General features: G+C 47.4%; 1 protein-coding gene across 6 annotated transcripts in view; it reads left to right on the top strand.

Annotated features, from left to right (window-relative positions):
- Positions 1–2614: 2614 nt before the first annotated feature.
- The window catches only part of NOS1 (nitric oxide synthase 1), a 153292-nt gene continuing 129470 nt past the window's right edge, over positions 2615–26436 (top strand). For 2 of the 6 annotated variants that reach the window (XM_059713560.1, XM_019493750.2), the window contains exons 1-2: positions 2619–2708; positions 22321–22460. The gene's annotated coding sequence lies outside the window, so the exon portion shown is untranslated. Of the gene's footprint in view, positions 2709–19568; positions 19719–19878; positions 19988–22320; positions 22461–26436 lie in introns of those variants that run through there. The other 4 variants (XM_059713559.1, XM_019493749.2, XM_019493748.2 and 1 more) reach the window with 4 other exon arrangements.

Raw genomic sequence — 26436 nt, forward strand, 5'->3', positions numbered from 1 at the left:
ATCCCTCTGCTTTAGCTAGTCTAAGCTGATGGCATTATTCAATGGGGGATGGGCAGGCTAGCTTAAGTTAGATAGGTGTCTACCTGAGTGGTGTGAACAGAATTTAGGTCACAGGGGTGGACAAAATACAGCTTGTGGACTGGATCTGGCCTCCCAACAGATTCCCCCCATCCCATGGGTGGGTGACCACGAACTCATTGGATCTGGCCCATGGGTGACCAGCAGCTCTGACTCCAGGTGCCGCGTGGTACCAGGCAGGCAGGTAGGGCTGTTTCTGCTGTGCTGACCAGGCAGTCAGGACTGCTTGTGTCTAGCAGAATCAGCTTTTGACATGGAAGCATCAGCTGTGGACCCAGGCAGGAGCTTCTGCTGTGCTAGCTGGGTGGCAGCGTTAGCTGTGGATGCCACTGGCAGGTTCCATGTCGGGGCTCTAGAACCTGCTAGCTGACATTGCCACCCACCCACCACGGGGGAGGCCCTCATTTGGGTCCACAGCTGAGCGTTGGAGGTCCTGGTGAACTACAGCTCTGGCCGGATTCTGGAGGGAGGGAAACTTAGACCGAGACCAGAACAGATGAGAGAGATGGATGTGGCCCTTGACAGGTCACCAAAATTAATCAACTGGCTCTCCAGCCAAAATAATTGCCCACCTCTGATTTAGGAGGTCACAATCACATATCCTGTCCTATATTGCTAAATGGGGAAGGAATTCTGGTTAAGTCCTGGCTATGAAGAAAATGGTGTTGTGTGGGAATCCCAATATGCAACGGCTGAGGTTGTTTCCTGAACGAACCTGAGTCTGAAAAGCTGCCCTAAAGAAAGCTGGTTTCAAAGCAGTGCTGGGGGCCTTCAAAATTTGGCCTGTGGGACTTTTGTTCATATTGATCAAACCATCAACACAACAAGCAACTCCTCCCCTCTGAGGCCGCAGCTTTTAATGAGAGAAGAGCAGCCAAAGACAGAAGGGCAAAATTCAGATACTAGCAATCATCCCTTTCTCATCAGCAATAGTGATATAAAATTAGGTAAAATAGCTCCAGGTTACTGTGTTGACAGCCCCAGTGTTTGGGGTGTTGGATTGTAACAGGATTCCTGTTGCTCCAACTTATCTAGTATTTACAGACAAAGAAAAAATGACTTATCCTTCCTTCTGCCCAGTCCCTTCCTAGTGCATCTATAATTGATAATGTTGGGAAATAATCATAATGTTATTTACAAGGCACACCTGCAAAAGTGGTTGGGGGTGCTGAACAGCAGTCCTTAAACAATGCCTCTTAATTCAAAACACCCAGCCTCAACAAAATGACAGAGAGATGGATAAACACAAACACAACAATAAAGCAGTGGCATTCATTTTTAAAAAACCCTGAACAAGAGAAATGTATTGGTGCTTTTGTTTTGGCTTGTTCTTTCCTTTCCCCAAAAGTGGAGAGAGAGGAACAAAACCAGGTTTCAAGGAGTGAGTTTCAAAAGCATCCGGGCTGTCGCAGGCAGAGCTCAGGCACCCATCCCTTTGAGACATGAGAGTACCAGCCTTCCACACCAGGTGGTACATGACTCAGTGCTCAAGCCTAGCAAAATGAGGACTGGAGGGGGGCGGTGGATAGCATGGGGGCCAGTATGTTCTAAAATCAATCACTTTGGAACCTTTGGCTCCTCTCAGTCCTGGGGTTAGGAACAAAGCAGAGAGAGCAGGGGTTGGTGCCAGCTGCTTTTGTGCGCTCAGTATTCTGGAGTGGCCTTTAGGCTACTATAACTCATGTACTATTTCTACAGCCATCTGTGGGAAATGGAGAACAGCTGTAGTATCAGTCCACATCCCTGCCCTTGGCTTTTTATTTGCTCCTCCCTTCAGCTCATAATCAAAGAAGGACTGAGGGTATGCATACTACGCTGCTATGTGCACAAGGAAGTGCAGATATGTTTAAACTAGCTATATATGTGCTAGTGTGGGTATGACTATCAGTGTAACCACAGCTCAGTGTAAGGGAACTGCCCAAGCATTTACCCATGGTTTAGGGAAGGTCCACAACAAACCGTCTTGCCACAACCATGCTGTATTGGTACCCAAGCCAGCTAGTGTAGATTTATCGTGGGTATGTGTATCCTAGGTATACCCTGAGTGTAAGTGAGGGCCAGCTCCTTGTGTATAGTGCTGAGTATCAAAGAGTATCAAATCGCTTTGAATTTCTTTGAAATGAAAATCTCTCTGGAATGGCAAGACTGGGATCAGGCCCAGCAATCTATGAGGAGGGGGAAGGAACAGGCATGTTTCTATAAAATGTGTGTGAATCTACTACAGAAACCCTGCAAATTTAATGTCATGGTGGAAAGGTCACAGCAAAGAGGGAGAAACCTAGAGCCCTTCCTTAACCCAGTGGGGCTTCTGGGACTGCATAATAAAAGTGTATCCAAAAAAAGAACCAGTGGGGGTGGGAGGCACACCCCTCCTTGGGCTGCCTCGGGAGCTGGCAGTACAGCAATCCTTGCTAGTAGGGTGATCGCCTGGGTTGCTGTTCCCAGGTGGTGTCAATTAATCCTAATTCATTCAGAGTAACACAAACAGTGAGGCTGGTAAAGGCTCATGCTGATTAATTACCACTTAGTGACTCCAGATGGGAAAGGCATGGCTAGAGGTGGGGTTTGACTGTGAGTGAATGCAAGAGGAGATGGCTGGACCCGAGCACTGCTTCAGAAGGGGAAGCCAAGTGAGTATAATCTCTGCAAATATTTTACAATCAAATTACCTGGAGTGGTGCAGGGTTTCCTGGTTTGAAGAGGATTAGGTGATGGTTGGATTAAATGCTCCCCGGGATCATTTGATTCCATTCCCAGAAAGGAGTCTCCTGCTTTGACTTTGTTTCTGTTGTGGCAGTGACTCGGTCCCTTGATGTGTATGTAGGGTGCAGGCTTGGTGAAATCATAATGCCCCCCACCCCTTGCAGGCAGGCAGAGGGGAAGTGTTCAGGGTGTGCTATATACATGGTCTTACCTGACTATTCTTCTATCTGTTTTAGGAGTGATCTTTGTCCTGCAGGCATGTAGCTTGCTTTGCTTCTTGGGGAGAGAAAGCTGAGTTAAAAGATGCAGGATAGAAAAGTTGGGGAAAGAGTGGCAACATGTTTTTCAAGTCCTAAGTGACTTCCTTCCATTAGAGCTTGGGCTCTGCAAGTGTCTGTGACGTTTGCTTACTTGGTTGTTCTCTCTGAGCAGACAGGAGACTGCTGCCTGTCTCACTTCCAAATATAGCCCCTCAGGCTGTGCCAAGGGTCTCTTGCACCCAAGCAACTTGCTTGCCAGAGGGTACAACTACTGCTGTTGTCTGTGCTATGGATCTGGGGTGAGGGGAATTGTTTTCCAAAGTGAATTTCTTTTCTCCCAGCTTTGTTTCTGAAGATCAGATTGTTTCTATTTACTTGTATTGCAGTAGTGCCTGTAGAGCCCCAGTCCTGGCCTGGGACCCTGCTGTGCTAGGTAGGTATGGCATGGAGAGGCTAAACTGGGCCCGCTGACTTGTGTATTTCTGCTGAACATCAGCCTTTTCCATCAATAGCTCTTGGTGCGGAAAGAAGTCGATCCCGTGGCTACAGTGAACTTTGCACTTAAGTGAAACTGGGTGGCCAGTGCTGGCCCAAGCTATTGTCTGTGTCCCCCTTATTTTAAGACGTTTGAGCATTGGACTTGGTGACTGGAAGGGGTGACTGGACTATTGGTGGACAAACCTTTCCACGTTCTGTTTGAGCCTCACAAAACTGGATGGAGTTTGAGCGTTCTTTTTCCTATCGTCTCAACCTCTGCTCTTGTTTTTTCCTATCTCAGGAGGGAAATCTGCCACCCCTTTCTCTGTACAGTTCTATGTCATGTAAGAGAGAAATCTGTCCCATTCCAGTTTACTAGGGCTGAGATCTCTTTTTCTGTGCTTGTACAATGCCTTGCCCAGTACAGCCCTGAGCCACAATGGGGGCTCCTAGATGCAATATAAATAAAGTAATCCCAGTGGAGCAGTCTGGAGGCTGGTTCTGAAAATCTGAAGCTTGAATGATTGCATTCTCTCCTTGTCTATAGCAGGGGTGGGCAAAATTTCCCAGCAGCCCCTGCCTGTATGGCTGGGGCTGGCTTCCATGGAGATGCCAGCAGCAGCCCTGCTGTGATAGTGTGGGACCAGGGTTTCTATGGAGATGGCCCCAGCAGCCCTGGCAAAGTGTGCAGCAGGGAAATGAGCTGCTTCAGGGCTGGGCTGGGATTTTGCGGCAGTGACAGCGTGGTGTAGAGCCGTGATTTGCAACGTGCATGCTCTGTGCAGGGAACAAGTCACGGCTCTGCCCTGGCTCTGGACCATGCTGTCACTGCTGCAAGATCCTAGCCTGGCCCTGGCACAGTTCCCTACCCTGCCCCGGTTCCCTGCTAGCACTGCTGGGGCCAGTCTCCATGGAAACCCTGGCCCTGCGCTGCAGCTGGGGTCTCCATGGAAACTGGCCCCAGCCACATGGGCAGGGGCTGCTGGGAAATGGAGTATACTGCTGGCTGGATCCAGCCTGTGGGCCAGACTTTGCCTGCCCCTGGTCTATAGGGATTTAACACCCCCCCCTCCCCCCCATGCTACAGGAATGTAGGAAAACAGGCCAGGGCTATTGGGTCCAGTCCTCTGCATTTGCAGTCAGTCACTAAGTAGCAAAATCCCCCAAATCACCACTTCAAACCCCTGCCCATAGCCAGAAGAAGAAGCATCTGAAACACCAAGATTACCTTACAACATGCTATGGGTAAAAGCAGTGGAGCTGAGGATACTGCCAATGCAGGAACAGGGAAACAGCTAGTTAATATATGCTCAGAAGATCCAAGGTCCCTTTTCCATTTCTGTTGAGCTGCTTGGCTTTGTCATGAAAGGGATAAGCAGAGTCCCCTGAAAAGTAGGCTGGAACAAGCATATGCCACGTAGACTGTGCTCCTCTCATCCATCTTCCTCAGTAGGATGACATTTGAGTGTAAGTCAAACATACGGATCTGTAAGGCTGAAGAGGTAAACGAAGTTTCTGTCCATTAGGATAAACAGTCAAAAATATGCAAAAACCTCTGCCTTTTGCTGTGGTGTCCAGGTTTCATTCTGAAACAATCCAGGCTTAATTCCCCCCCTCTTTCCCCCTCCCCCTTTGCTTTTATCCTGCAGCCTGTATTTGGGTCAGTGCCAACAGCCCCTTCTGTGCCATGGGAAGAGAAGCTTGGAGCATTCCCTGGTTGTGAATTGAGAGAGGGCCAAAGTGAATTCAGGGAGTAAACCCCCTGCAGCCTCCACACGTGCCCAGGGCCAGGTGTTCTGTAGGTTCTGGGCCAGGCTTTTCTCTAATGTGAGATTTGTTCCTTAATGCCCATGAAATTGCATGTTGGCCTATATATTATGCAAGGGTGGCTGTCATGATGTAGTGATATGAAGCAACATTATGCCACTATAGCCTATGTATTGTGGTATGACTGAAACCATCATGCCTGTTATCCCATGGTAGGGTAACTCTGGGTCCTATACATCAAGCTGGCTGCAGGATAGGACCCAGGGAGTCCTAACGAATGGATCTGTGTTGTCTTGGCGAGAAGTGGGCAGTGGTGTCCCGAAAGGGGGTCGGTGCTTGGTCCTGTACTTTTCAACATCTTCACTGATGATTGGATGAGGGGGTAAAGAGCTGACTGGCCAAGTTCACAGATGACACCAGTTATGGGGAAGGATGGTCACACTTGCAGATGGGCTACATCTGCAAGTTGGGTGAGTCAGAACCAGATGAAATTCATCATTGAGAAATGTAAAGTGCTCCACTTGGGATGAACAATTCTCTGCACACCTACAGGCTTGGCAACGCCAACCTGACTAGCACTACAAATGAAAGAGACCCGGGGGGAATAACAGACCACAGCATGAATAAGAGCCAACAATGCGACTCTGTTGCCGGCAGGGCAAATAATATTCTGGCATGCATCAATCGATGCATCTCCAGCAAGACCAAGGAGGTGATTCTTCCACTCTACTCAGCACTGGTGAGACTGCAGCTAGACTACTGTGTCCAGTTCTGAGTGCTACACTTTTTCACAAGTTGTACCACATCCTTGCTAGAGTCCAGCTATATGGCCACCCATATGATTAGAGGCTTGCATGGCAAGCCATACAAGGAAAGGCTGAGGGACCTGGAATTCTTCAGCCTGAAAAAGAGGAGGCTGAGAGGGGACCTGGTAGTAGTTTACCACTACATCAGGGGCTTGGTGAACAACTTTCACTAGGGTACCCTTGGGAAACCAGGAGTAGTGGCCACAAACTCCTGGAAGACCGTTTTCAGGCTGAACATCAGGAAAAATGTCTTCACAGTCCGGGTGTCCAGTCTGTGGAATAAGCTCCCTCCGGAGGTGGTGCAATCACCTGCCCTGGAAATCTTCAAGAGGAGACTGGATAGTCATCTCGCTGGGGTCACCTGACCCCAGTTATCTTTCCTGCCGGTGCAGGGGGGCTGGGCCCTATGGTCTTCTGAGGTCCCTTCTAGCCATTCAAGTCATTTCTACTGCATGACTGTGGCTTTAATAGTTTCAACTATCAAGGAATTAAAAGGGTAAGAAAACATGGCTACAAAATTTGCAACCCGCTTGCTCACACCAATAAAAGTCTGTATTTATGAATTAGGATTTCTATTGCATTGTTTTTCCCAAGGATCTCAATGAACTTCATGTATAAGTCTGAAAACGTTCCTGTGAGAGAGGTGATAGCATCCCTGTTTTCCAGAAGGGGAAACTGAGGCATTAAGCTGTGAAATGACATGTGAAAGGTCATATAAGAAGAAAGTGACTTTGCGTTTGCTCCTCAGGTTTCATCATTCCCAGTCTTCTGTCAGTAGATCCCTCCCTTTGAATGTCCATCTGCATGCCTAGAAAGCCACTTACATAAAAGAGCACAGTTAATTGCATGCTGATGGGTTCACTCAAATTCCAAGTGGGGGGGCTGTTTGTCAAAGAAGTGTCCAAATCTATCCCTTTAAATTCCCTCAGTTGTGTGTGAGCATAGATGGTGGATTGAATGTGTATAGATTCAGGATTGTAGTGGAGCTATCTAAAAGGACATGGTCAGTTAGCAGGGTGTTTCAATTACTGATCTCCATTTTCAGGCACGCAAATATGAGGTATAGGAATGGCTTTGTGTCACAGTACGGCAAAGTGCTCATTCCCTGGGTTGGGGGTGAGGAGGAGTGTACACATTTCACTGAAATCTCTTTGGTTCCCTGTTTTTAGTGTACTGGGGCTTTTAAAATATTGTTTGTTGGGTTTTTTGTTTGTTTTGCTTTTAAGGCTCTGCAGCTCCCTCTTGGAACTGCAAATAAGGGAAGTTCTAGTTTTATCCATAGACACATAAACACTTCTATTTGGATGAGATTGGTAGCTTGACATTTAGCCCCTGCCAATGATCAGAACTGGGTGTGAATATGAACAGGACCGTGCTGCTTTTGTTCCACAGAGCTGACTGGGTGGCTGACTTGCAGATATAACAGTACTCTGGAGAAGAGGTGCTCAACCTCCAGTTTGTGGAGCCGTGAAATCTGGCCCATGGGGCTCCCCCATGAGTTGGAAAACTTCATGGCACAGAGCAATGGAAGCTCCATGTGGCCAATTCCAGCCTCACCCAGGCCTTTGCAGTGAAGGGTGATCAGGGCCAGGCCCCACCCCTGCATGTACAGTTTGGACAGGGGTGCTCCCCCCCCAGCCCCATGCATCTGGTCCATGAGCATGCTACTTCCCGCACCCTGTCCAGAGTAGGGCTGCTCTGCCCTGCCCCCATCCTCACCTGAAGCAGATGGATTGAGGTCAGGCTGCTCAATTTCCACCCCCACTCCTCCCCTGCAGCCAGATTAGGTCTATTGGTTGGATCCAGCCGACAGAGGGACATGGCACCACCCATCCAGCCTGAAGGGTTAGAAGGTTGGGCACCACTGCTGTAGAGCATAGACAGCTTGGACCAGGTGCCTTGTCCCACAAACAAGGGAAAACACTGCTTAGTGAATCCTGGGATGCAAGTTCTGTATCTTCAGTTTTGGGTGCATTTTCATTTGAACCTGTGGCTGTAGTCTGAGCCAACAACAAAGAGCCAGATCTTGATCTTCCTATGAGTAAGACCTGACTCTGAGCTGTCCCATTAACTCGGCTGTTCTACGTTTAATGTGCTATTAAGCAAGAATTAAAGATGTCAGAATCTGACCGACAGTGTACACAGTTGCTATTTGAATGTACAGTGCTGGCTAAGCACTCAGCACTCCTCTGACGTTCCACATCTCTGTCTCTAATGAAAGTTCGGTACCAAGAGAGATCTGCTCTTCAGCAGAGCTCCTCTGTGTTGCCTCCTGAGGCTCATTTCAGTCTTGGCCCCCCTTGCTGGGATCCCATCTGTTCCAGCTCTGCTGGAGGCATTGCCTTGAGGAGCACGGTGTGGGCTTGGACAGGCTCTGCCATTTCTGTATACTGCATATTTGGCTGCACTGCCGTCCTCAGGGGCTGATGTGATTGAAGAAATGCAAAGCAGAGGGGATGGAGAGCCTGGTTGTAGGCCAGTGTGATTTCTAAGAGGTGTTCATTGAGGTGTGAAAGTATTTCCCTGTAGTCCCTCCCCCTAGCCCTAAAGGAAAATAACTTCTATTTTTGCTTGGAAACCATTCAGGGCTCTTCAATCCCACACTTGGGCAGTGTCACATTGACTTCATAAGGAGTCTGAGTTGAGTCCAGGGCAGCTGGACGTGCTCCAGAAAGTGCATCCCTTTAGTTTTCCTGTGAGAATAAATTGTTCTCTTGCTCTTTTTCTCCCACAGCCTGTGACAATGACTCTGGCAAGATAAGGGTGTGCAGATTGTTCAGGAAAGCTTCAGGAGTCTCCTTTGGTTAAGACTTGCCTGCACCTGTGGAGCATGGATGACTGAATAGGTCACAGTTTAGATTTGGACAGGGGCAGTGTTTTCCCAAACGGAAAGTCACACCTGCTATTACGTCCACTTCCAGAAAAAGAAACACAATGAAAGAAAGGTCAGATACATGAGAAGCCCTTTCAGCCTCCAGTTAAAACTGCTTGGAGCTGAGCCAGGCCAGCAGCAATGAGCAAGGCATTTGAGCTTTGCTGTGCTTGAAATGCTCCCTTCTTTACATCAGCCTTCCTAGGTCTGATGCTCCCAGACCACCTACCCCCCCAGGTTGATGAGGAGGCAGGGTCCGCATGGGTCCTCCCACATGGTGAGGGGAGACCTTAGCAAGTACCCAAGTCTCTTGTGGCATTGAAGAACTGGCCTGATGCTCTTTTGTTACCAAGCTATGTTTATGTGGTAGGTCTACTACCCTGGCAGCTGTACCCTCAAGCATGTGGCGCTCCTCTATATGGGTTGCCTCTTAAACTAGAAGCAGTATAGCCATGTCTATAGGAGCTGACTCAGAAATGGTAATTAGACTGCTTATGAGACCCCATGGATATGACTAAACTTCTACTTTAGGAGACAGCCTGCCTGGAGCAGCACCATGTAGCAAGGACACTTCTGCTAGGCGTAGTAAGGCAGCCTCTGTGTAGAGACAGAGCCTTAGTTGCTCCCAGACTGACAACTGTGGTAGCACCTGATTGATTGATTGATTTCATTAAATTCTGGCTTGGTGAGTGACACTCCTACTCAGCCTTGAATCTAAATCTGCAGTACCTGGTACTTATGCCACACCATGGAGCTGGCATAGTTTGTGTGTGAAAGATCACACAGTGCTAGGGCTTTGTGCTACTTCAGGCTTGGAGGTAAGGAGGAGGCGGAAGAAAACTACATCTGAAAAATCAAAATAAGAGGCTGAGTGGTTCCCTGTTGTAACCTGACTGCTTATTACCTGGAATCTTGTGTGATTCATGCAGCGGCTGCCACGTGGGAAGAAAGAGAAACCATGGAGCTGCTCCTTTCCCTTGGCAGGAACGCTTGGGTGCTTAGACATGGCTTTCTGAGAAGCCTACACAGCCTGCGTGAGGAAACTGGCACTGAAGGAAAGCGAACAGTGCTGAGGCCTTGCAGTACTTTCCTTTTTAAAAATCTAGGCAGAAGTGATTGCTGACACTTTGAGGTGCTGGGATTCCTGCTGTTTCACATAGGGACACTGGCAGGGGGCTGTCAGCTGCCAGAGGCATTGTGATTGATAGGCCCTCTTGCACGTGTTACATGGATGGGAGAGCAGGAGTTGCTCTCGCTAGCCCACCCTTTATACCAGTGGTTCTCAACCTTTTTTGTACCAGCACCCATTTGTAAACATCAGTGACCAGTCCTGACCCACAACTCCCTGGCTCTGTCAGGACCGCTCACTCCCAACCCCCAGCTCCCCACCCCCAGCCCTGCTGGTGGCCCTCAATCCCAGCCTGCTGCCCCCAGGCAGTAAGGGCATGGGGCAGGGAGGGATTGGGGGGGTGGTGCATGCAACTCTCCCCTCCTCCCCAACTTGTGCGGGTATGGGGCTGCAGCTGGCTGGACCAGAACAGGCAGGAGCTGCCTCCATGGCTTAGTGGATGGGTCCCAGCATGGGACGGTGGACCGGGGCAGTGAGTCTAGTTGCTGCTGCCAGGACCCTTGCTCCAGCTTTTGCTTACAGCATGAGTAATAACAAATGTTGGGGGGGTCCAAGACCTATTCTGCCCTTCTTCCACTGCCAGCCACTTGCAGGGTGGGTTGTGAATACCCTGCTGCCATGGCCCGGCTGCAGGCAACTAGTCTGGCTACCTGCTCCATCCTCCCACGCTGGGACCCACTTGCTGAGCCAGGGAGGTGGCTCCTACCTGTGCTGGTCCAGCCAGGCTGCAGCCCCATGCCTGCACAAATCTGGGGGGGCGCAGAGGTGACTGGTGGCCCCACCAAGAGAGACCAGATGCAGAGTAGGGGAAATGGCAGAGTGTACAATGTAGTGTAACCTCCGTAGAGGTTAATGAGGTTTTTTTGCTTTTTTCAGCACCTCGGGTGTGTGTGGAAGGGGAGGCGGGGAATGCTGACTACTGGGGAGAGAGGATTCTTGCATCCTGGGGGTGTTCACTCTCTTAACTCGAACAGCAGCTGCTGCTACTGTGACAGCACAAGCTTGTGCTGCTGCCACGGAGGCAGAGGCAGTGAGTGGTATGAGCTCCCTGAGACCTGCTTTCCATGTCCTGTTTGCTGCCCCCCCATCCCTGGGGGCAGGGCTGTGACTCCCATACAAAGCCTCCTAGGGGGGTGTCATTCAACTCCCCCAGCTTCCCAGATACATTATGGAGCATGGGACTGTGCAGGGTTCCTAGGGCCAGGCAGTGGTTGCCCTTAAGGTGGCAGAGATTCCGGGGGGGGGCGGGGCATGCTTGTGCCTCGCTTCCCCCCCTCCAGTGACGGCACCAAAGTTGGGAAAGCAATTGCTGTGTTGGTTCCACAATTGTCCTTGTCTGTGTAATTGTCCAATGTTAATTTCTTGAGCCTCTTTTATGTAAATCAAATGTGTCTTTATGGATTAATCCACTCTGGATGTTTCTTTAACAGTGCCTAGTTCTTATTTAACATCTTAGATTTCAAAGAACTTTAAAAAGTTCATCAAGTAGCACTAGTCTCTTACAGAGGGGGAATCTGTGGCGCTAGGAAGTCAAGCGGCTCGGTCAGAACTGCATGAAGTCAGCCAACGCTGCCCATTCCCTTCCCAGCCTGCCCTCCTGGGGCCCGTTCAGTTGCACAAGAACATGTCAAGATTGTGAGTTAGACCAGGGTAAGGTTACACTGCTGCCCACTTACGTGGACTGGGGTGAGAGGAGTTGCGTCAGATCTTTTCACCTGTCTCGGAGTTCAGCACTTTCTGCTCAAAATGCCTGCATTTAATTAAGAAAATTACTTGCTTTAAATCAACTGTTTCACCCTCCTCAGCTCCCTCCCTGTTTTTTTCCATTCATCTCTTTCATTATGTAGGATATGAACAGACTGAATCATCTTTTCTCTTCAACTCGCAGGTAAGCAGGCAAGAGAATGGTCACAAATTTGAAAATATAGAGCTTAGCTTCACCTGTCTTATCTTAAGAATGGATAATGTGTTCCAAATAACAAGCCACCCAATGGTGTCTCCCTCTCTGATACTGATACTGGGGCTGAGGAGAGAGACTTAGTCTAGGGGAAGTTTGCAGCTATATAAAACATGCTGTAAAGACTCATCTTGAACTTCTTTAGAGGTAAAACCTAATAAAAAGCTTCAAGCTTTTAAGTTTAACTGGTGCCTTTTTCCCCTAAGATAACAGTGCAGGTAGGATTTACCCCAGTCCTGCCCTCAGGAGTTGGTAAAATGATGTGATGGTCTTGGGGGCAGAAATCTGGCCCAATAAATGTTTTTGGTTGTGACTGGTGTCACAGATCCACAGGCAGAACCACTCTGGAGGATTCTCTGAAGTCAGGTTGATGTGGGAAGGCTCTGTGAACTGTTCTGGAAGTAATGACCATTAGAAAAGGGGCTCCTGGTGAGAGGAGGGGGAATGGAGGTCCCCAGTTGAGGGAGCTTGACCCTGACACACTGGTTTCCACAAGCATTTTTATGAGGGCTAGAGGTAGTGGTCTGAATTCAGGGCAACGATTTTGTCAGTTTTGTTTTATCATGATTTGTGGTCAAAGCATTTGATCACTTTTTCTGTTTTAGACCATTTATCGTTCCTTTTAAGGCAGGGGGCTGGACTCAATCTCTTGAGGTCCCTTCCAGCCCCTAATGTCTATGAATCTCTTTTAATAAAATCTTCTATTTTTCTGTTACTTTACTGAAGTGTTTGTGGTACATTGTGATTTCCGGGCAAATTTGACAACCTGATCATACCCATTCAGCAGAGAGGAGGGCCAGTAAGCTTATACACACCCAGGGCACATCTTTGGGTGCACCCTGACAAGGAAAATAGGTTGCGTTTAGGACACAGGTTACTGATGTAGGGGTTTGTTTTTTAAAGAAGATGAATTATGTAGTGTGACAAGTGATGGCTAAAACATATTGGGTTGTTGTAGTCAACCTCGGGGACTTAACAGATGTAGTGAGAGAGAGTCCCTGCTCCACAACCTGCAATCTAGAAGGCTGAAATAGACCTGGGGGGATGCTAATTCTTATGGAGGGTACATGTCGGACTCTTCAGTACCCTGCTTCTTGTGTAATTGCCAACATATAACAATTAATACCTGCCTTACAGTGACCTACCAAAGCACAGGACAAATGGGAATCTGTGCTGTGGTGTCCTGCCCAAGGCCACACAGAAAGCCTGTAGCAGATTGAACCCAGTGATAGCCAGGTGCTTGAAGGCACATGGTTGTTTTGGCAGCCATTGATACACCATGATTTGGAAGGATGCATTAGAAGTCACCCAGACCTTTGAGGCATATGCCTAGACAGGATCATGGAGGAGGAGAGCCTGCTCAGACTTTCTATCCACCCTTTAAAGCCATTGAGAGAATCCAAAGGCCAGATCTGAGTCCAGACACTTGGTGCCTCCATGGCTGTAGTTGTATGAGCATCCAGGAATTGAATCCAGGTCTCCTGTGTGGCAGACAAGAATTCTACCACTGAACCGCTGGGAGTTCAGCTTAAGGGCAAGGCTATTCTTGAGAACCAAATTGAAAACTCCTACAAGCATTGCTCACTTTCAACCAAGTTAGCAAGCAGCTTTCCATCTGTGTTGAGTCTCTTTGCTTCTCAGTGTTATTTACCTCCCCATATGACACTTGGCAGCAAACAGGCTTGTCCTACTGCGTCCATCTCTGATCACACCTGACTTTGCTTTCCAGCAGAATGGTCCTAAGCCACCTGTTTTAGACACCACGTGACAACTTTGACTCCCAGACCATTGCTACCCAATGCAAAGCTAATTAGAATGCTAAACTAGCTCTTTTGCTGATTGAACACCAAGGATGATCAGATCAAGGTAGAGGAGACGGGAGACCTTGGAGGAACCCAACAACAATTCTATCAAGGAGCAAATGATTTAATTAATGCAGTAGCTCTGGGATGCATGCTAATTCCTTTGCCTGGTTTGACTTTGCAAGAGCAAGCAACTGTGCCAATGGTGGTTTGGAAGCTGCAGCACCTGTCTCCTTCCCTTTCTTCATGGGTGGAAAAAAAAAAAATCAATACAAAACAAGATGCGTACACAAATTTGTTATCTCTTGACTGAGCCCTGGAGATAAAGTCTGAATGAAATTTTGTTGCCATGTGAAGGACAAGTGAGCTCCTTGTGTGTCTTCAGGAGGTTTATGCTCCTTAATTGGTTAAAATAGCCACTTGTTTATAACTAGGAATCTTTGATGAAACCGTTGGAACTAAGACTTTGCCCCAGGGTATTCCGTGATTTGCTACTTAGTGTTGTTGTCTCTAAGGACTTGTTAGGTCCTCCAGCAACACAGTCAAATAAGCATGCAGCAGCTATACAAACTTAGTATAAACTTAGACACTTTCATTCCTTGGGCCCAGGAGTGATTATATAAGGAGATGGCTATTCTGCTGTTTCTCTAATAGTCCAGTAACTATGGCACTTGCTTATTATACATAGCAGACCTTTGCTCAAGTCCTTGTTCTAAATTGGATAGAGTAGGCCCAATGAACAGCTGGTGAAAGGTCTGATAAAATGAAGTGCTTGTGCTTTTATATCAGAAACTATTTCACTTGGTCAAAAAGTTAGTTAATTTTTATTATTTCTGCATCCCTTTAGAGACAGTCAGTAAGGAGAGCTTGAATCAATATCCAAGAATAAAACTATTCAAGGAAATCAGGGGTGTGTTTTTTCTTATGTTTTATACATGTCTAGCTCCATAGTGGTTGGAAGGAATCTTATTAGACTTCCTGAGTAGGGTTCACATGGGGGCTGGAGCATGCTCCAGCAATTTCAAACACCTGTTGGTAACTGACCAGTTAAAATGTTTCCTGAAATGCAGGGTAAAGGAGTGCAAAAGGATAAGGCCTCTCACCAGGGAGCAAATGAGAGGATAAGAGTGATTCTCAACTTGGGGTGCCAGGAGATTCTTGGAAGGGTGCCATGGGGTGGCACACAATATTAGCACTATTAGGTGTGCAAACACCTACACATGGTTCACAAGATAAACCCAGAGATTTCAAATAGGAATCCAGAGTGGTGAAAACATCATTTCCTCTTATGGTCTTTCTGAGGTCTTTGCAACAAAAATATTGCTCTATCATTTAGTAAGAAAATGAGTGAAAGCTAAGAGCTGGCATTTCCTGGGGATGCCCAGTCCAGAAGAGAAGCACTGGGATAAAGGCTATTTAAACTTTCAGCCAAGCTCTGGATTCTAGATCTAATGGAGCTTGTAAAACTTTTCCTGAAGGATTGCATATTCTCTCATCTCTAATGGGGGTCACTTCAGTATCCCTGTGATGGTCACCAAAATCTGTTTATATCTTCTATCTACAGTATGGGCAAGTTTTATACACGGGGAGTCCTGTTCTGTGCACGCTGTTAACTTATCTTTTCTGGCTTAGTAATTTCTTTCCTTGCCCTGTGTTTGGAGAGGCATATCAATTTATCTTAATATTGTTAGAAGTTTATGTCTCTGACCTTCGTGAAATAATTTGGTTTCCCTCTGCCCTCTAAATCATGCTGGGGAAGGAATAGGAGACACTGGTGTATATTATTATGTTCAGTATAGTTTATTAACATGCCATTGGATGAAATAGTGGATTGTAGGTTGCCTCCTGTACAGGAAGGTTAAGCATTTAGTTGCACTTGTCTTATTCCAAAGACATTATACTCTTGGGGTTTTTTTATTTATTTATTTAATCTTTTTGTACAGAAGTGTCAGGAAAGCACACTACAAAACATGAAGAGTACTTGTGGAGAAAGGAAAATAAAACCATAGAGAGCATCTGTATATATGTGACTACCTTTGCATGGTCCCTCTTTGGGTCCATCTGGCTTGCTTTAAACCTTGGTCATCTCTGCAGCTTGCCTCTAAAAGCCTATGTACATAGGCTTTCCATTTGTGCTCCCTCCTATTACTCTACAGTGCATTGTCTTTTCACTGTAGGACCATTTGTGTCTACTGCCATTTCATCTTCTGCCTCTCCCATCAGTACCAAATAATAGTAAGAGGATGGTTTTCCTAGTGCTGTCTGGTAGTGCTTATCTGGCACTTAATTCTAACCTCTTCCCCCCACAACACATACAGTCTCTCCACCTCTATCAAGCTAACCAAATATTCCCATAATGCTCTGGGCATGAGCTATACTAGGGCTATGATCCTTAAATTACCATTGAAGTGATAAATTGGATTTTTCTCTGCTACAGAGGGCCCAGACAATGGAAAGTCACCTTGACAAAAGCAAACTTGGAAGAGATTGTACAGTACATTAATCCTAAACTTTCTCACAGTACTTCAGAACTTCCTCTTCCCAGCATAGTCCAGGAAGTGCAGAGCCACATGAAAGTAGGGGGCGTGAAGGAAGGTGAAATCAGTCAGGTGAACGAAGGGTCAGATAAAATGAGAACCTTGCTCGCCCACACCCATCTGTTGGACGTAATGTTTCTCTCTACTACAGAAATTTAGTTGAATTTTTCTGGGGTTCTCGTAGGGTCAGGAACAGCTGAAGCTAACTGTTGACACTTAGCAGGAGAGACTGCTCTATTTGGTATAGCCCCCTTGTGGCGGCGCACCTTTGGGTGCTTGCCACCTTAAGGACTTGAGCAGGCTGTGTGGCAGCCTGCAGGTGACTGCAGAGCCAATCGGGTGGTCACATGACAGCCAAGAGGCCACCTGATTGGAGCAGGGTTGAGCAGCCTCAATATAAGAGCAAGCCCTGAGAAGCAGGGCAGGCAGTTGCTGCAAGGATGCTGCCGAGATAACATCGCCCAGCTGGAGCTCTTCTGCTCCCAGGACCGTTCTGGAGGTCAAGGGTAGGATCTGTGGGCAAGCAGGAGGTTCCTGGGACCCAGTGGGGTCCCAAGCCCTGAGGAAGTGGCTGTAGGGTTGGGGCTGAGGAGAAGCCATGTGCACCTAGGCTTAGAGAAGGCACAGGTCAGCCTGGGAAGGGGGCTTGGAGAGTGTAGGCCTGCAGAGGGGCTAGGCAAGCCCCTGATTAGAACTTGCAGTGACTTGGGTCAGGGGCTTGGATGAGCCCAATGGAGTAATAGGCTGCCGGGTATAAGATTTCTGGGGCTCTAGGCAAGCCCAGTGTGGGCTGATGGCTTCATGGTGGGGCCCAGGGGGCACCCCGGCTGAGTAGGAAGGACAGCAGCTGCCAGACTGACCCTTTGAGCCTCAGCTGGTCAAAGCAAGGGAGCCACGGCCGGTAGGCCGAATCCCACCGTGAGGGGCAGGCCACGGCTGTGGAGAGCTACCCTGACTGGCCTGGAGGCAGGGCCAAAGCCTAAAAGAGGCTGAAGATCCCCTTAATTGGGGGTGGGGCATCACTGCCAAAAGAGAATAAATGGTCAGCTGGCCAGCACGCTGGTATGACGGAGGTTGAGGCTCAGCCTCCTGATGGGAGGTATCCTGCAAGGGGCCTGAGGGAGAGAAGAGGCCAGCAGCAGAGAATTGGATGATGTGGTGGAGGCTGTAATAGTGCCCAGGAATGAGCAGCCCGGAAGGAAGAGCATTGTGGAGCCGGGTGAGGTAACAAAAAACCAGGGCGGATGGGCTCACACTGGTCCTGGGGAGTGACCTAAAACTACACCCTGTTGGTGTTGGATGGTGTGGTGGGACTGTCTGTGGAGGGGCAGTCTCCAGTAAATGCCACATCAGTGCCTCCCTGGTGAAAGGTGAGTATGGGACATTGGAAAGCCTCAGCCCCCACTGCCTTGTGGGTGACCCTGTGGAGGGCAATGGCTAAGGGAGGATGTCCTGACAGAAAAGCACCAGGCTTGGGCAACAGCACAGGGGCCAGGAGGCCCAAAGCCTGATAAGAGGGAGAGTAGGGTACAGGTACATCCACAGATGCCTGGACATGTCGACAGACACCTGAGGCCCAAGGGGTGTAAAGCCCTGGAGCTCCAGTGAGGGGGTGGAGTGTGATGGGCCAAGAGCCTAAGGAGTGGCAAGGAGCCCAGAGTGCGTGTGGGAGTAGAGGCCCCAGTGAGGGGGCATGTGACCCAGGCATGTCTAAGGATGCCTGAGGCCAAGTTGGGCCAGAGGGATAGTGCAGTCCAGCAATGGGGCTAGGGGAGTAATAGTGGAAGAGATTTTTGGATGCCATCTGCCAAGGCATGGGGCATGGTAAAGGGGAGGTCAGAGCCATGTATTATGCCCTTTGGATCAGGGCATTAAATGGGCAGCCTGCCACATTTTTTCCGACTGTTTTCTTTGATACATCAAGGTGTGGTGGGTGAATTAGGGAAAACTGCCCTAGGCAGATGGGTGAGCTGACATTGTGACTGGCCCCGGAGATGCCCCCTGTCCCACCTCTCTTCACCCTCTGAAGTACAAGGATGGTCCTCAGAAATTTGCTACTTCGTGAAGTAGGAAGGCATATTAGCGAGGCTTAGAATTGGCTTTGGGTAGCTAGCCCTGGGCAAATAAGATTTAATGTGGTCCAGGTTCTGCCCCATCAGTGTTTATGGTCCTATCTAGAACCCTGTCAGCTTCATCCCTATTTAAATCTGAAGGACTTTCTCACAGAGGCCTAAGACTAGACTAGCAAAGAAGCAACTTAGTAGAGTGTTAGGGTGGTGGGATGAGGGCTGGCACTGAGAGGCAACTCTTCCTTTCTCTTATTGTTTCTGAGGCTCTTCCCCATGACCCTCTTTCTCCTTTTAAAACAAGGCTCTATTGGCCATGGAGAGAGAACAAATATGAAAAGGCATTGGACCTCCAGCCTTTAGGCTGCTTTATTTAACATCAGGCTGCTGCCCCCCCACTCTCCCCCCAGCCTGTCCAGTGGCTGTAAAGCGCTAGAGCACTGAAGAACTCCAGTGGGGTTCCTTGGCAAAGATGGGGGGGGGGGGGGGGGGCTGTACAAGCCAGGGGATGGTGTATGGACACTAGGATGAATCCGGGGACCCCACGGGATATCACCTAAGTTGACTGCACAACCAGAAGAGGCCTCCAGAATCTAAGTCTGTGCTGTGCTCTGAGAGCCCCTAGGCAGGCTGCCAAGAGATGAGCCCTGTCTGCGCCAGGATGAACTCTCCTGAGCCAGGTGTAGTCATATCCCAAATGCTATGGAAAATGAATAGCTATGTTGTACCTTTCAAACTGTAAGGCAGCTTAACATCTTACTAAAGAGTGGGGCGAAACTTCTGGGCTTGGGTGTTCTTAGAGTCAGGGGTTAAACCTTCCTGAGGAAGTAGTGGGGGGCAGGAGGGGAAGGGCACATGCCCTGCAATGAAGCAGCAATTTCCTTCATGCACCTTGACCAAGAAGGATCTGCTTAAGTCCGGCATTTTGCAGCATTCCCTGTCAGAGCCAGGGCTGTTCAGAGCGCATGAGTCAGGGCCAGGTTGTGTTTATCGGAGGGGGAAGGCCTGAGGGGGAGCAGGTGGCAGTGTAGCAGGAAACATCTGTTCATGTTCCCACCAGCTCTCGGCTTCCCGCACTCAGTGTGAGAGCTGCCCTTCCAGTAGAGCTTGCTCGTGCCCAACACCAGTGAGGAGTGCAGTGAGAGCTGTTTGCAGCCTGACCCCTTTCCTCTGTGTCCCTGGACCCGATGATGGGATTCTTGGCTGCCAGAATGGATGGCGGCTGCTTTGTCAGAGATGGGAACTACAGAACAGCTGGGAGCAAGTAAGCCAGGGGAAAGAAGGGAGGGCACATCTTTCACTTGCTGGGTGAGGAGGATGTGCCTTTGTTACCAAACATGTTCTGTGAATTATTTCACACCCTTCTGGGCTGTGCTACAGTAATTGGATATCACAGAGCCATTCAGCAGTGCAAAGTATTGTGTGCTTGCCTACATCAGCAATTTGGTCCCAACCGATGGGTGGATTTGCTTCTGGGGCTCTCAGGGAAGCGTTTTCCATTAAGCAATCCACAGAGGAGATGGATTGTGAGAGGTAAGATCCCTCGTGGGGTTAATATGCCTCAGCACTAACATTGATTATAGTAGCTTAAATTCTAATATCCATACAGACCTTGGCTTTTCCGTTGAAAGCATAGCAAGGTTCACTCAGCAGTGAAGATAGCAGTAGCTTTTGTGAAGAGGACTGCTTTCCACTTGGAGCTATTATGAGACCCACCAAGCTCATGTGGGCCACCAAATTGGTGCTTGTATGTTAAACACTTAGCTTCATCCGGTTTTGGCTCATCCCTGATGGAAAGAGTTCTGCTGACCTCTGAGTTTTGGATCGGGCTGTTTGTCATTTCACTGAGAAGAAAGTCTATTAGGGGGAGGTACAGATCTCGAAAGCTTGTTTTGGTCCTGACTGTCTCCAGGAATTCCTCTCTGACCTCGGGAAAGTTGCTATACTTCTCTGTACCTCAGCTTTCCTGTTTGTCTAAAAAAAGGAGTACCCTCCAGGAGTGTTGAGAGGCTTAATGTGTTACGGTCCGTAAGGAGCATAAATAGTCAGATTCACTACCAATCATCTTAGAGATGTGAAGGCCTCTGTAATGCTGGATTTTGAATTCCATTAAGAACTTTATTGCTAATTATTACTTCAGGTGGCAGTTGGGAGTGGTGAGAAACCCACCCTGTCTGTGTTAAGGTCCCTTAAGGTATGCAGCTATTTTTTCAAATTGTGGAACTTTGTCATTGATTCATGTTTTTTTTTTCTGGCCACTTTTTTCCTGCTTCTGCTTTGCGTGGGGTTGAGTTTTGCTTTCTTCTCTGTTTGAACTCCTACCACCACCCTCTCTCATGCCAAGATTGGCTGAAACAGTTCTGGGTTGACACCATGGAAACCACCAAGTTTTGCCTGGTTTCCATTGGAAACAGTAACTGGGAGCAGGGCCACTTGAAATGTGGCCTGAGCTTGCCAACATGTCCCTGGCTTGGGACTGCAAAATGAAACCTGAAACCAGGCAAAACGTGCCTGGATCAAAGTCCTGCCATACTGATAATTGGCACCTTCACAACAATGTGTATTCAAAGCTCTGCATGCACTTAGTTCATATCAGCGCTGCTTATGTCAGCAGTCCCTCAGGCTCAGTCTATTAAAACCAAACTGTAACAAGGCACTTTCGATGTAAACTGCCACTTTCTTATCAGGCCCCTTCAGAAAAGACCATAAAGACTCCATTGGTTCAGTGCTGTCTCTGCTCCTTACCTCTCTGGGGGCAGAATATGCCCAGCAGGACTTGGGTGGCATTGGGGGTTGATAAAACAACTGGACCTTGTGTAAACCAATAAATAGCTTATTGCACTGAAATGCACAGGTCATACCTCTTCTAGAGGCTCTGAAGTGAGCCCAATCCAATGGCACTGTCATTGTTGCTGTCCTTGTTGGGTGTTATTAAATTGTGGTCAATCCTGAAGTCTCAGGAACTGCAGTGCTAGTAAGTCACAGCCAGGAGGTCCCAACACCAATCTTGTCTTAAAGAATGACTGCAGGCTCAGTTTGGCAAAGGCTCAGCCATGTTTATTGTCTACAAGGCATGGTACTAATGCTCTCACGATCTGACAGATGGGGTGTTAACGCATGTATGCCTGGGACAAGGTATACACAGGACAATGCCGTGACATTGGCACACCACAGGCTCTCCTAGGCCAATACAAAGTTCCCGTACTTTCCAATTCTCCTTTGATACAGTGATCAAAACAAATTATGTAGTACAACTTTTTTTTTTAATATCTTAAACCACCCTGTACCATACATTTGTTTTGCAACCTAATCTGGGTGTTCCCATTCCAAGCTTATCTTATACCACGTACAGCCATCTTTTCCCCATCTCCTGGCAGGAGATACCAAGTTTTAGTAGCTCCACATACCAAGTTTCCTTTATATAAGGAGTTCATACATTGGTCAGGCTTGCTCTGGCCAATGCTTTAGCAAAGCCTTTGTGAGCAGTATGTATATTGATCAATGTTCTAGTGAGGCCTACATGCACCTGTGAAAAGTGGTAATGGATAGCTCACAGTGTGATGCCACTGAATTGGTTGGCAAGAGGCCATGGAAACCTTAGGTAAGAGAAGTCTGGGAGACCACTTGGTAATAGCCATTGCCATGCCAAGAGAGAACTCGTCAGGGCAGCAGTGTTCCCAATGTCCTGGTGTTTCTCATACAGGCTGACTCTTCTCAATTAACCACAGAGGAGCCCAGTACTATTGTATCCTGAGCTGTCCCAGGATCTATGGAAGAGCATTTAAGCCCTCCCTCCTAATAACCACAAACACTATAAGAATACCTACAGGTGCCTGTTAACCCATTCTTACCCCTTATACCAATAGGTGCTGCTACGGCACTCATGGGACAGCAGATAACCCCAATCCCTCAAAGCTTCCATGGATGTTGTCTGACTGATCCAAGCACCGATACCTCATCATCAGTTGGAACCAAGAGCATTCGAACAATATTAGTAATAGTACAGGTAATGTAACCTGTTTCTGGTCTTAGGGATTCTGTCCTATTTTTTGTCTATGTACGTGATTTGTTTTGTATGCCACCTAGTGACTGAAAATATGATGACCAAGTTTCTTTGTCTGCATAACTATTTACTTAACTTTGTATTGGATGAGACGGCTGTATACATGGCTAGGTATACAAGCTGCTAGTTGCTCAGCTCCTGATGATGTATATTTTAGTGCCTGGAGGTAAGGGTGGGTTACCATTGAACTATAACTGCTGGAGAGCAAGTAGTCTTCTCTTAGAGAGGGTCTGGAAAAAGGACTTTCATTTGTTTTTTTTGGGGGGGTTGTTTTTGTCATTTGAACTTTTTCTGGCTGCTTAAAAAAAAGGGCAACTCGCTTGACTCTTCAAAACAACCACCAGAGATCTGTTTGTGTGTATTATCTTACCAACTTCCCTTATTCCATGTTTTAGGAGTTGTCCAAACTGATGCAATAGGAGCAGCTAAGACTTAGAAAGGATAGAAGTTGAACATATAGATTGCCTAGTAAATCTTCTGCTGTTTATGTTCCAAAATCATAACACTTAGATGCAAGTAACAAATATTGGGGTCATTTTGGTAATTTTTGCATTCAAATTGTGAATGATATGAAAACACACCTGTAGTTCTCTCAAGCATATCAGTGTATTCAGGATCTGTGCCCTACTTCAGTTCTCTATCATCCTTTTTCCTTTCATTTAGAAGAATAAGGAAGGGTGTGGAGAGGAAGTTGCTGACCAGATTTGACTTGTGCATGTTTGTGGCCCAGCCATAAGGTGAATTGACTCACCAGCCATATTGCATGATAAGCCCCCAAGAATTTTGACACGGGGGGGGGGGGGGGAGAAGATCATATTACAGGAGACCTTAGTATTGTTGTAAGTCTTTCCACATCAATCTGAGAAGACTCCTGGGGCTTCTAATGTGTGACACGTTGCTCTGAAAAAGAGTTGCCTTAAAGATTTCAATGTGGGTTAACCAGGTTAAATATTATGAATGAATTAGTGTTTGCAAAGTGCTTTGAAACTGGCAAGCATTTTGCAGTGGGTGTCTTTTTTTAGACAGGAAACTTAATAAAGCAAATTACTAAGGTATGTCCCATGTGTGGAATATGTGCTACACCTGAGGTAACTGTTTCAGGCCATTGTAAATCCCTAGTCCTGCAAACACTTCTGTCCTCGAGTATGTTTATTTACCTGACAAGTCCCATGGACTATAATAAACCTGTCTGTTGTGTATCTGAAGGATTTGGCTGACTTTTCCCCCTTCTTTACTGCAGCGTACTTTATAGATGATCAATGGTCATATCACTTCAAATGCAATGGGTTTGGTAGGGCCCTTTTGCAATGGGCTCTTTTAGATCTAAATTCAGAATTTTAGATTCTTGAGTCATTGGGCTTTGAAAATCCTAGTGGTAAGAGAAATGTCTTCATGAATTTTTCATCTGTAGTAGTAATGAAAATATATTGTTTATTGTTTGTATTTTGTATTTGTATCCTTTTGCAACCCATATCCTGAAAAATTATGAAAGCACCTAAATCCGAGAGAGTTCAGCTAACTGGAAAACAAATGTGAAAGCAGCTAATGCATTTTAGTTGTCCATGCTGAATGACATTCAGAAACCATACAATAACACGGTGAATAATAAATTAGATTGAAAACATTCCTCCTGTTTTAATAGTCTTGGGCAGATGGTAACAAAAGCCAGGAAATGTGCTTTACCTTCTCTCTCTAAAAGCATATGTCCAGATCCTGACTCGTCCATACAGCTTTGCTGATTTACATCTCAGAAGAAAGATGTTGATTGAAGCCAGCCAAGGATCTCATCCATGGATATATTTTTAAAAATCAACTGTCTCTGTAAGAGGCATCTTGAATTAGTTTACAAGCAATAAAAGGGGAGAGAGAGGTGAGTAAGGATGGGGGCAAACATTTCTCTGCAACCGGAGCACACGCACAGAATTGGCGGAGAAAGCAAATCTAAGGCACATGCAGAGCTGTAGTGCAACAGGCCATTATTCCACACTTGATAAATTCTGCCACTACCTCAGTCCCTTGACAACAACCCCAGGAGCTTCCTTAAGTCTCCAGAAAGATCAGTGTCTCTTTTTGGTCTGACGTCTTTATTTGTTTTTTTTCCTTGGTTGTGGTCTAGACAACCAGACACCTTTTTTGTGAACGCTTGAGTGGCAGGAGGAGGGATCAGCATTCCTCTTGCTTCAAAGCCAGTGCTTAGCAGCTGCCAGTTTAATGAAGCTTTCCTACCTCTCAAGAGCCTGTGTGACACCTGAAGTCAGAGCATCTGACAAACACAGGAGAGCCAGACAGCAGCAACCACCTACCTCCTGCCTCCTTTTGCTGCTACCAAAACTCAAAGTCCCAAGCTGGTAGGCTGTGTCTGTCTAGGAAGTAGCGGGGTGGGGGGGGGACAGGCTTTATGTCCAGGAGACCTGGTCAGGAAAACTTTTATCTCTGGAAAGGGATGAAGAAAGAAAAACCTTGGAAAATAAAAATATTTTCATTTTGAATTGACATTTTTGTGGAATCTTTCAATGTCTCTAATTAAAATGAAGAAAAGCTTTAATTTCTAAGTCATTAGAACAGAAAAATGTGGTGGTAGTGGCCCACTTTAAAATGAGAAATGGGGACAAAAATGAAAGGGGCTTCCCCACTCCCTCTTTTTTAAAGGCTTAATTGGTCCAGGCTTAGCTCTTTAGGGAATCTATTCTGCTTGGATCTTGTCCCTACTGTATTTCCACTTTTCACAACAGGGAGAACAATTTTTTTCTCAAAACTGCCCCCTTCCTGTCTCTCACAACTGCTTTTGTGGCAGTCTCAGAAGTGTGGAAGCAAACATTTCATTGCATGTGTGTTTAGGATTTGGCAAGCCCTCAGGGAGAGGATCCTTTGGGTGGAGAACACTTGTTCCCATAGCACAGCAGTTTGGTAGCTGTGGTAGCGTGTTGGAGGTGTGGGGTAGGGGGTTATGGTTCTAATCTCACTGGTGGGGCAGCTCTATCAAAGGTCAAAATGGGACATGGCATCACTTGACCAAGTGCTTAGAAGTGGATTCTTTGAGGACCTGCTCCATGATTTTTCCAGGGACTGGGGTGAGGCTGACCAGTTTTTTCTTTCTCCAGGTCACCTACTTCCCCACTTGGCTCAGGGCTTTGGTCTCCATCCCCTCAGGAACCTAGTTTAAAACCCTCCTTGCTAGGTTAGTGAGCCTGTCTGCAAAGATGCTCTTCACTCTCTTCATCAGGTGCATTCCAGTTCTTCCCAGCAATCCTTCTTCTTGAAATAATATCCCATGGTTGACACCATCTGCATAGCCATGTATTGATCTGCAGGATGTCTGCTTCTGTCTGGACCCCCTCCCTTTGACTGGAAGGATCAAGGAGTACACCATCTGAGCTCCTGTCCCTTTCACCTTTGTACCCAGAGCCCTGTAGTTGCTTTTGATCTGCTCGGGGTCACCCCTGGCAGTATCATTGGTGCCCACATGGATGAGCAGCATGGATTGATAGTTAGAGGGCAGGATAGATCTCGGTAATCCCTCTGTGACATCTCGGATCTGGGTGCTGGGCATGCAGCGGATTTCCCAAAACACCAGGTCAGGCAAGCAGATAGATGCCTCCATCCCTTGCAGAAGAAAGTCTCTAGCTGCCACCACCACCCATCGCTTCCTCTTAGTGGCCGTGGTCTCGATCCTCCCAACCTTGGGGAGGCCTGGCTTGGCATCATCCACCAATGGAACATGCTCATCTTCTCTGTTGCTAGGGATCCATATCTGTTCTTCAGGCAAACTGCTGCAGGTAGAGAAGAAGATTTCTGCTTGTTGCCAGAGGTCACAAGCTTCCACCTTCCTAGGAGTCCACGTCCTCTTGCTTCTCTAGTGTTGCCTCTGGCAGTCTTTCCTTTGCAGACCTAGAGGTCTCCTCCAGCATCCAATCAATGA

This window comes from Alligator mississippiensis, chromosome 10 (assembly GCF_030867095.1).
Source record: "Alligator mississippiensis isolate rAllMis1 chromosome 10, rAllMis1, whole genome shotgun sequence".
NCBI classification, from domain to species: Eukaryota; Metazoa; Chordata; order Crocodylia; family Alligatoridae; genus Alligator; species Alligator mississippiensis.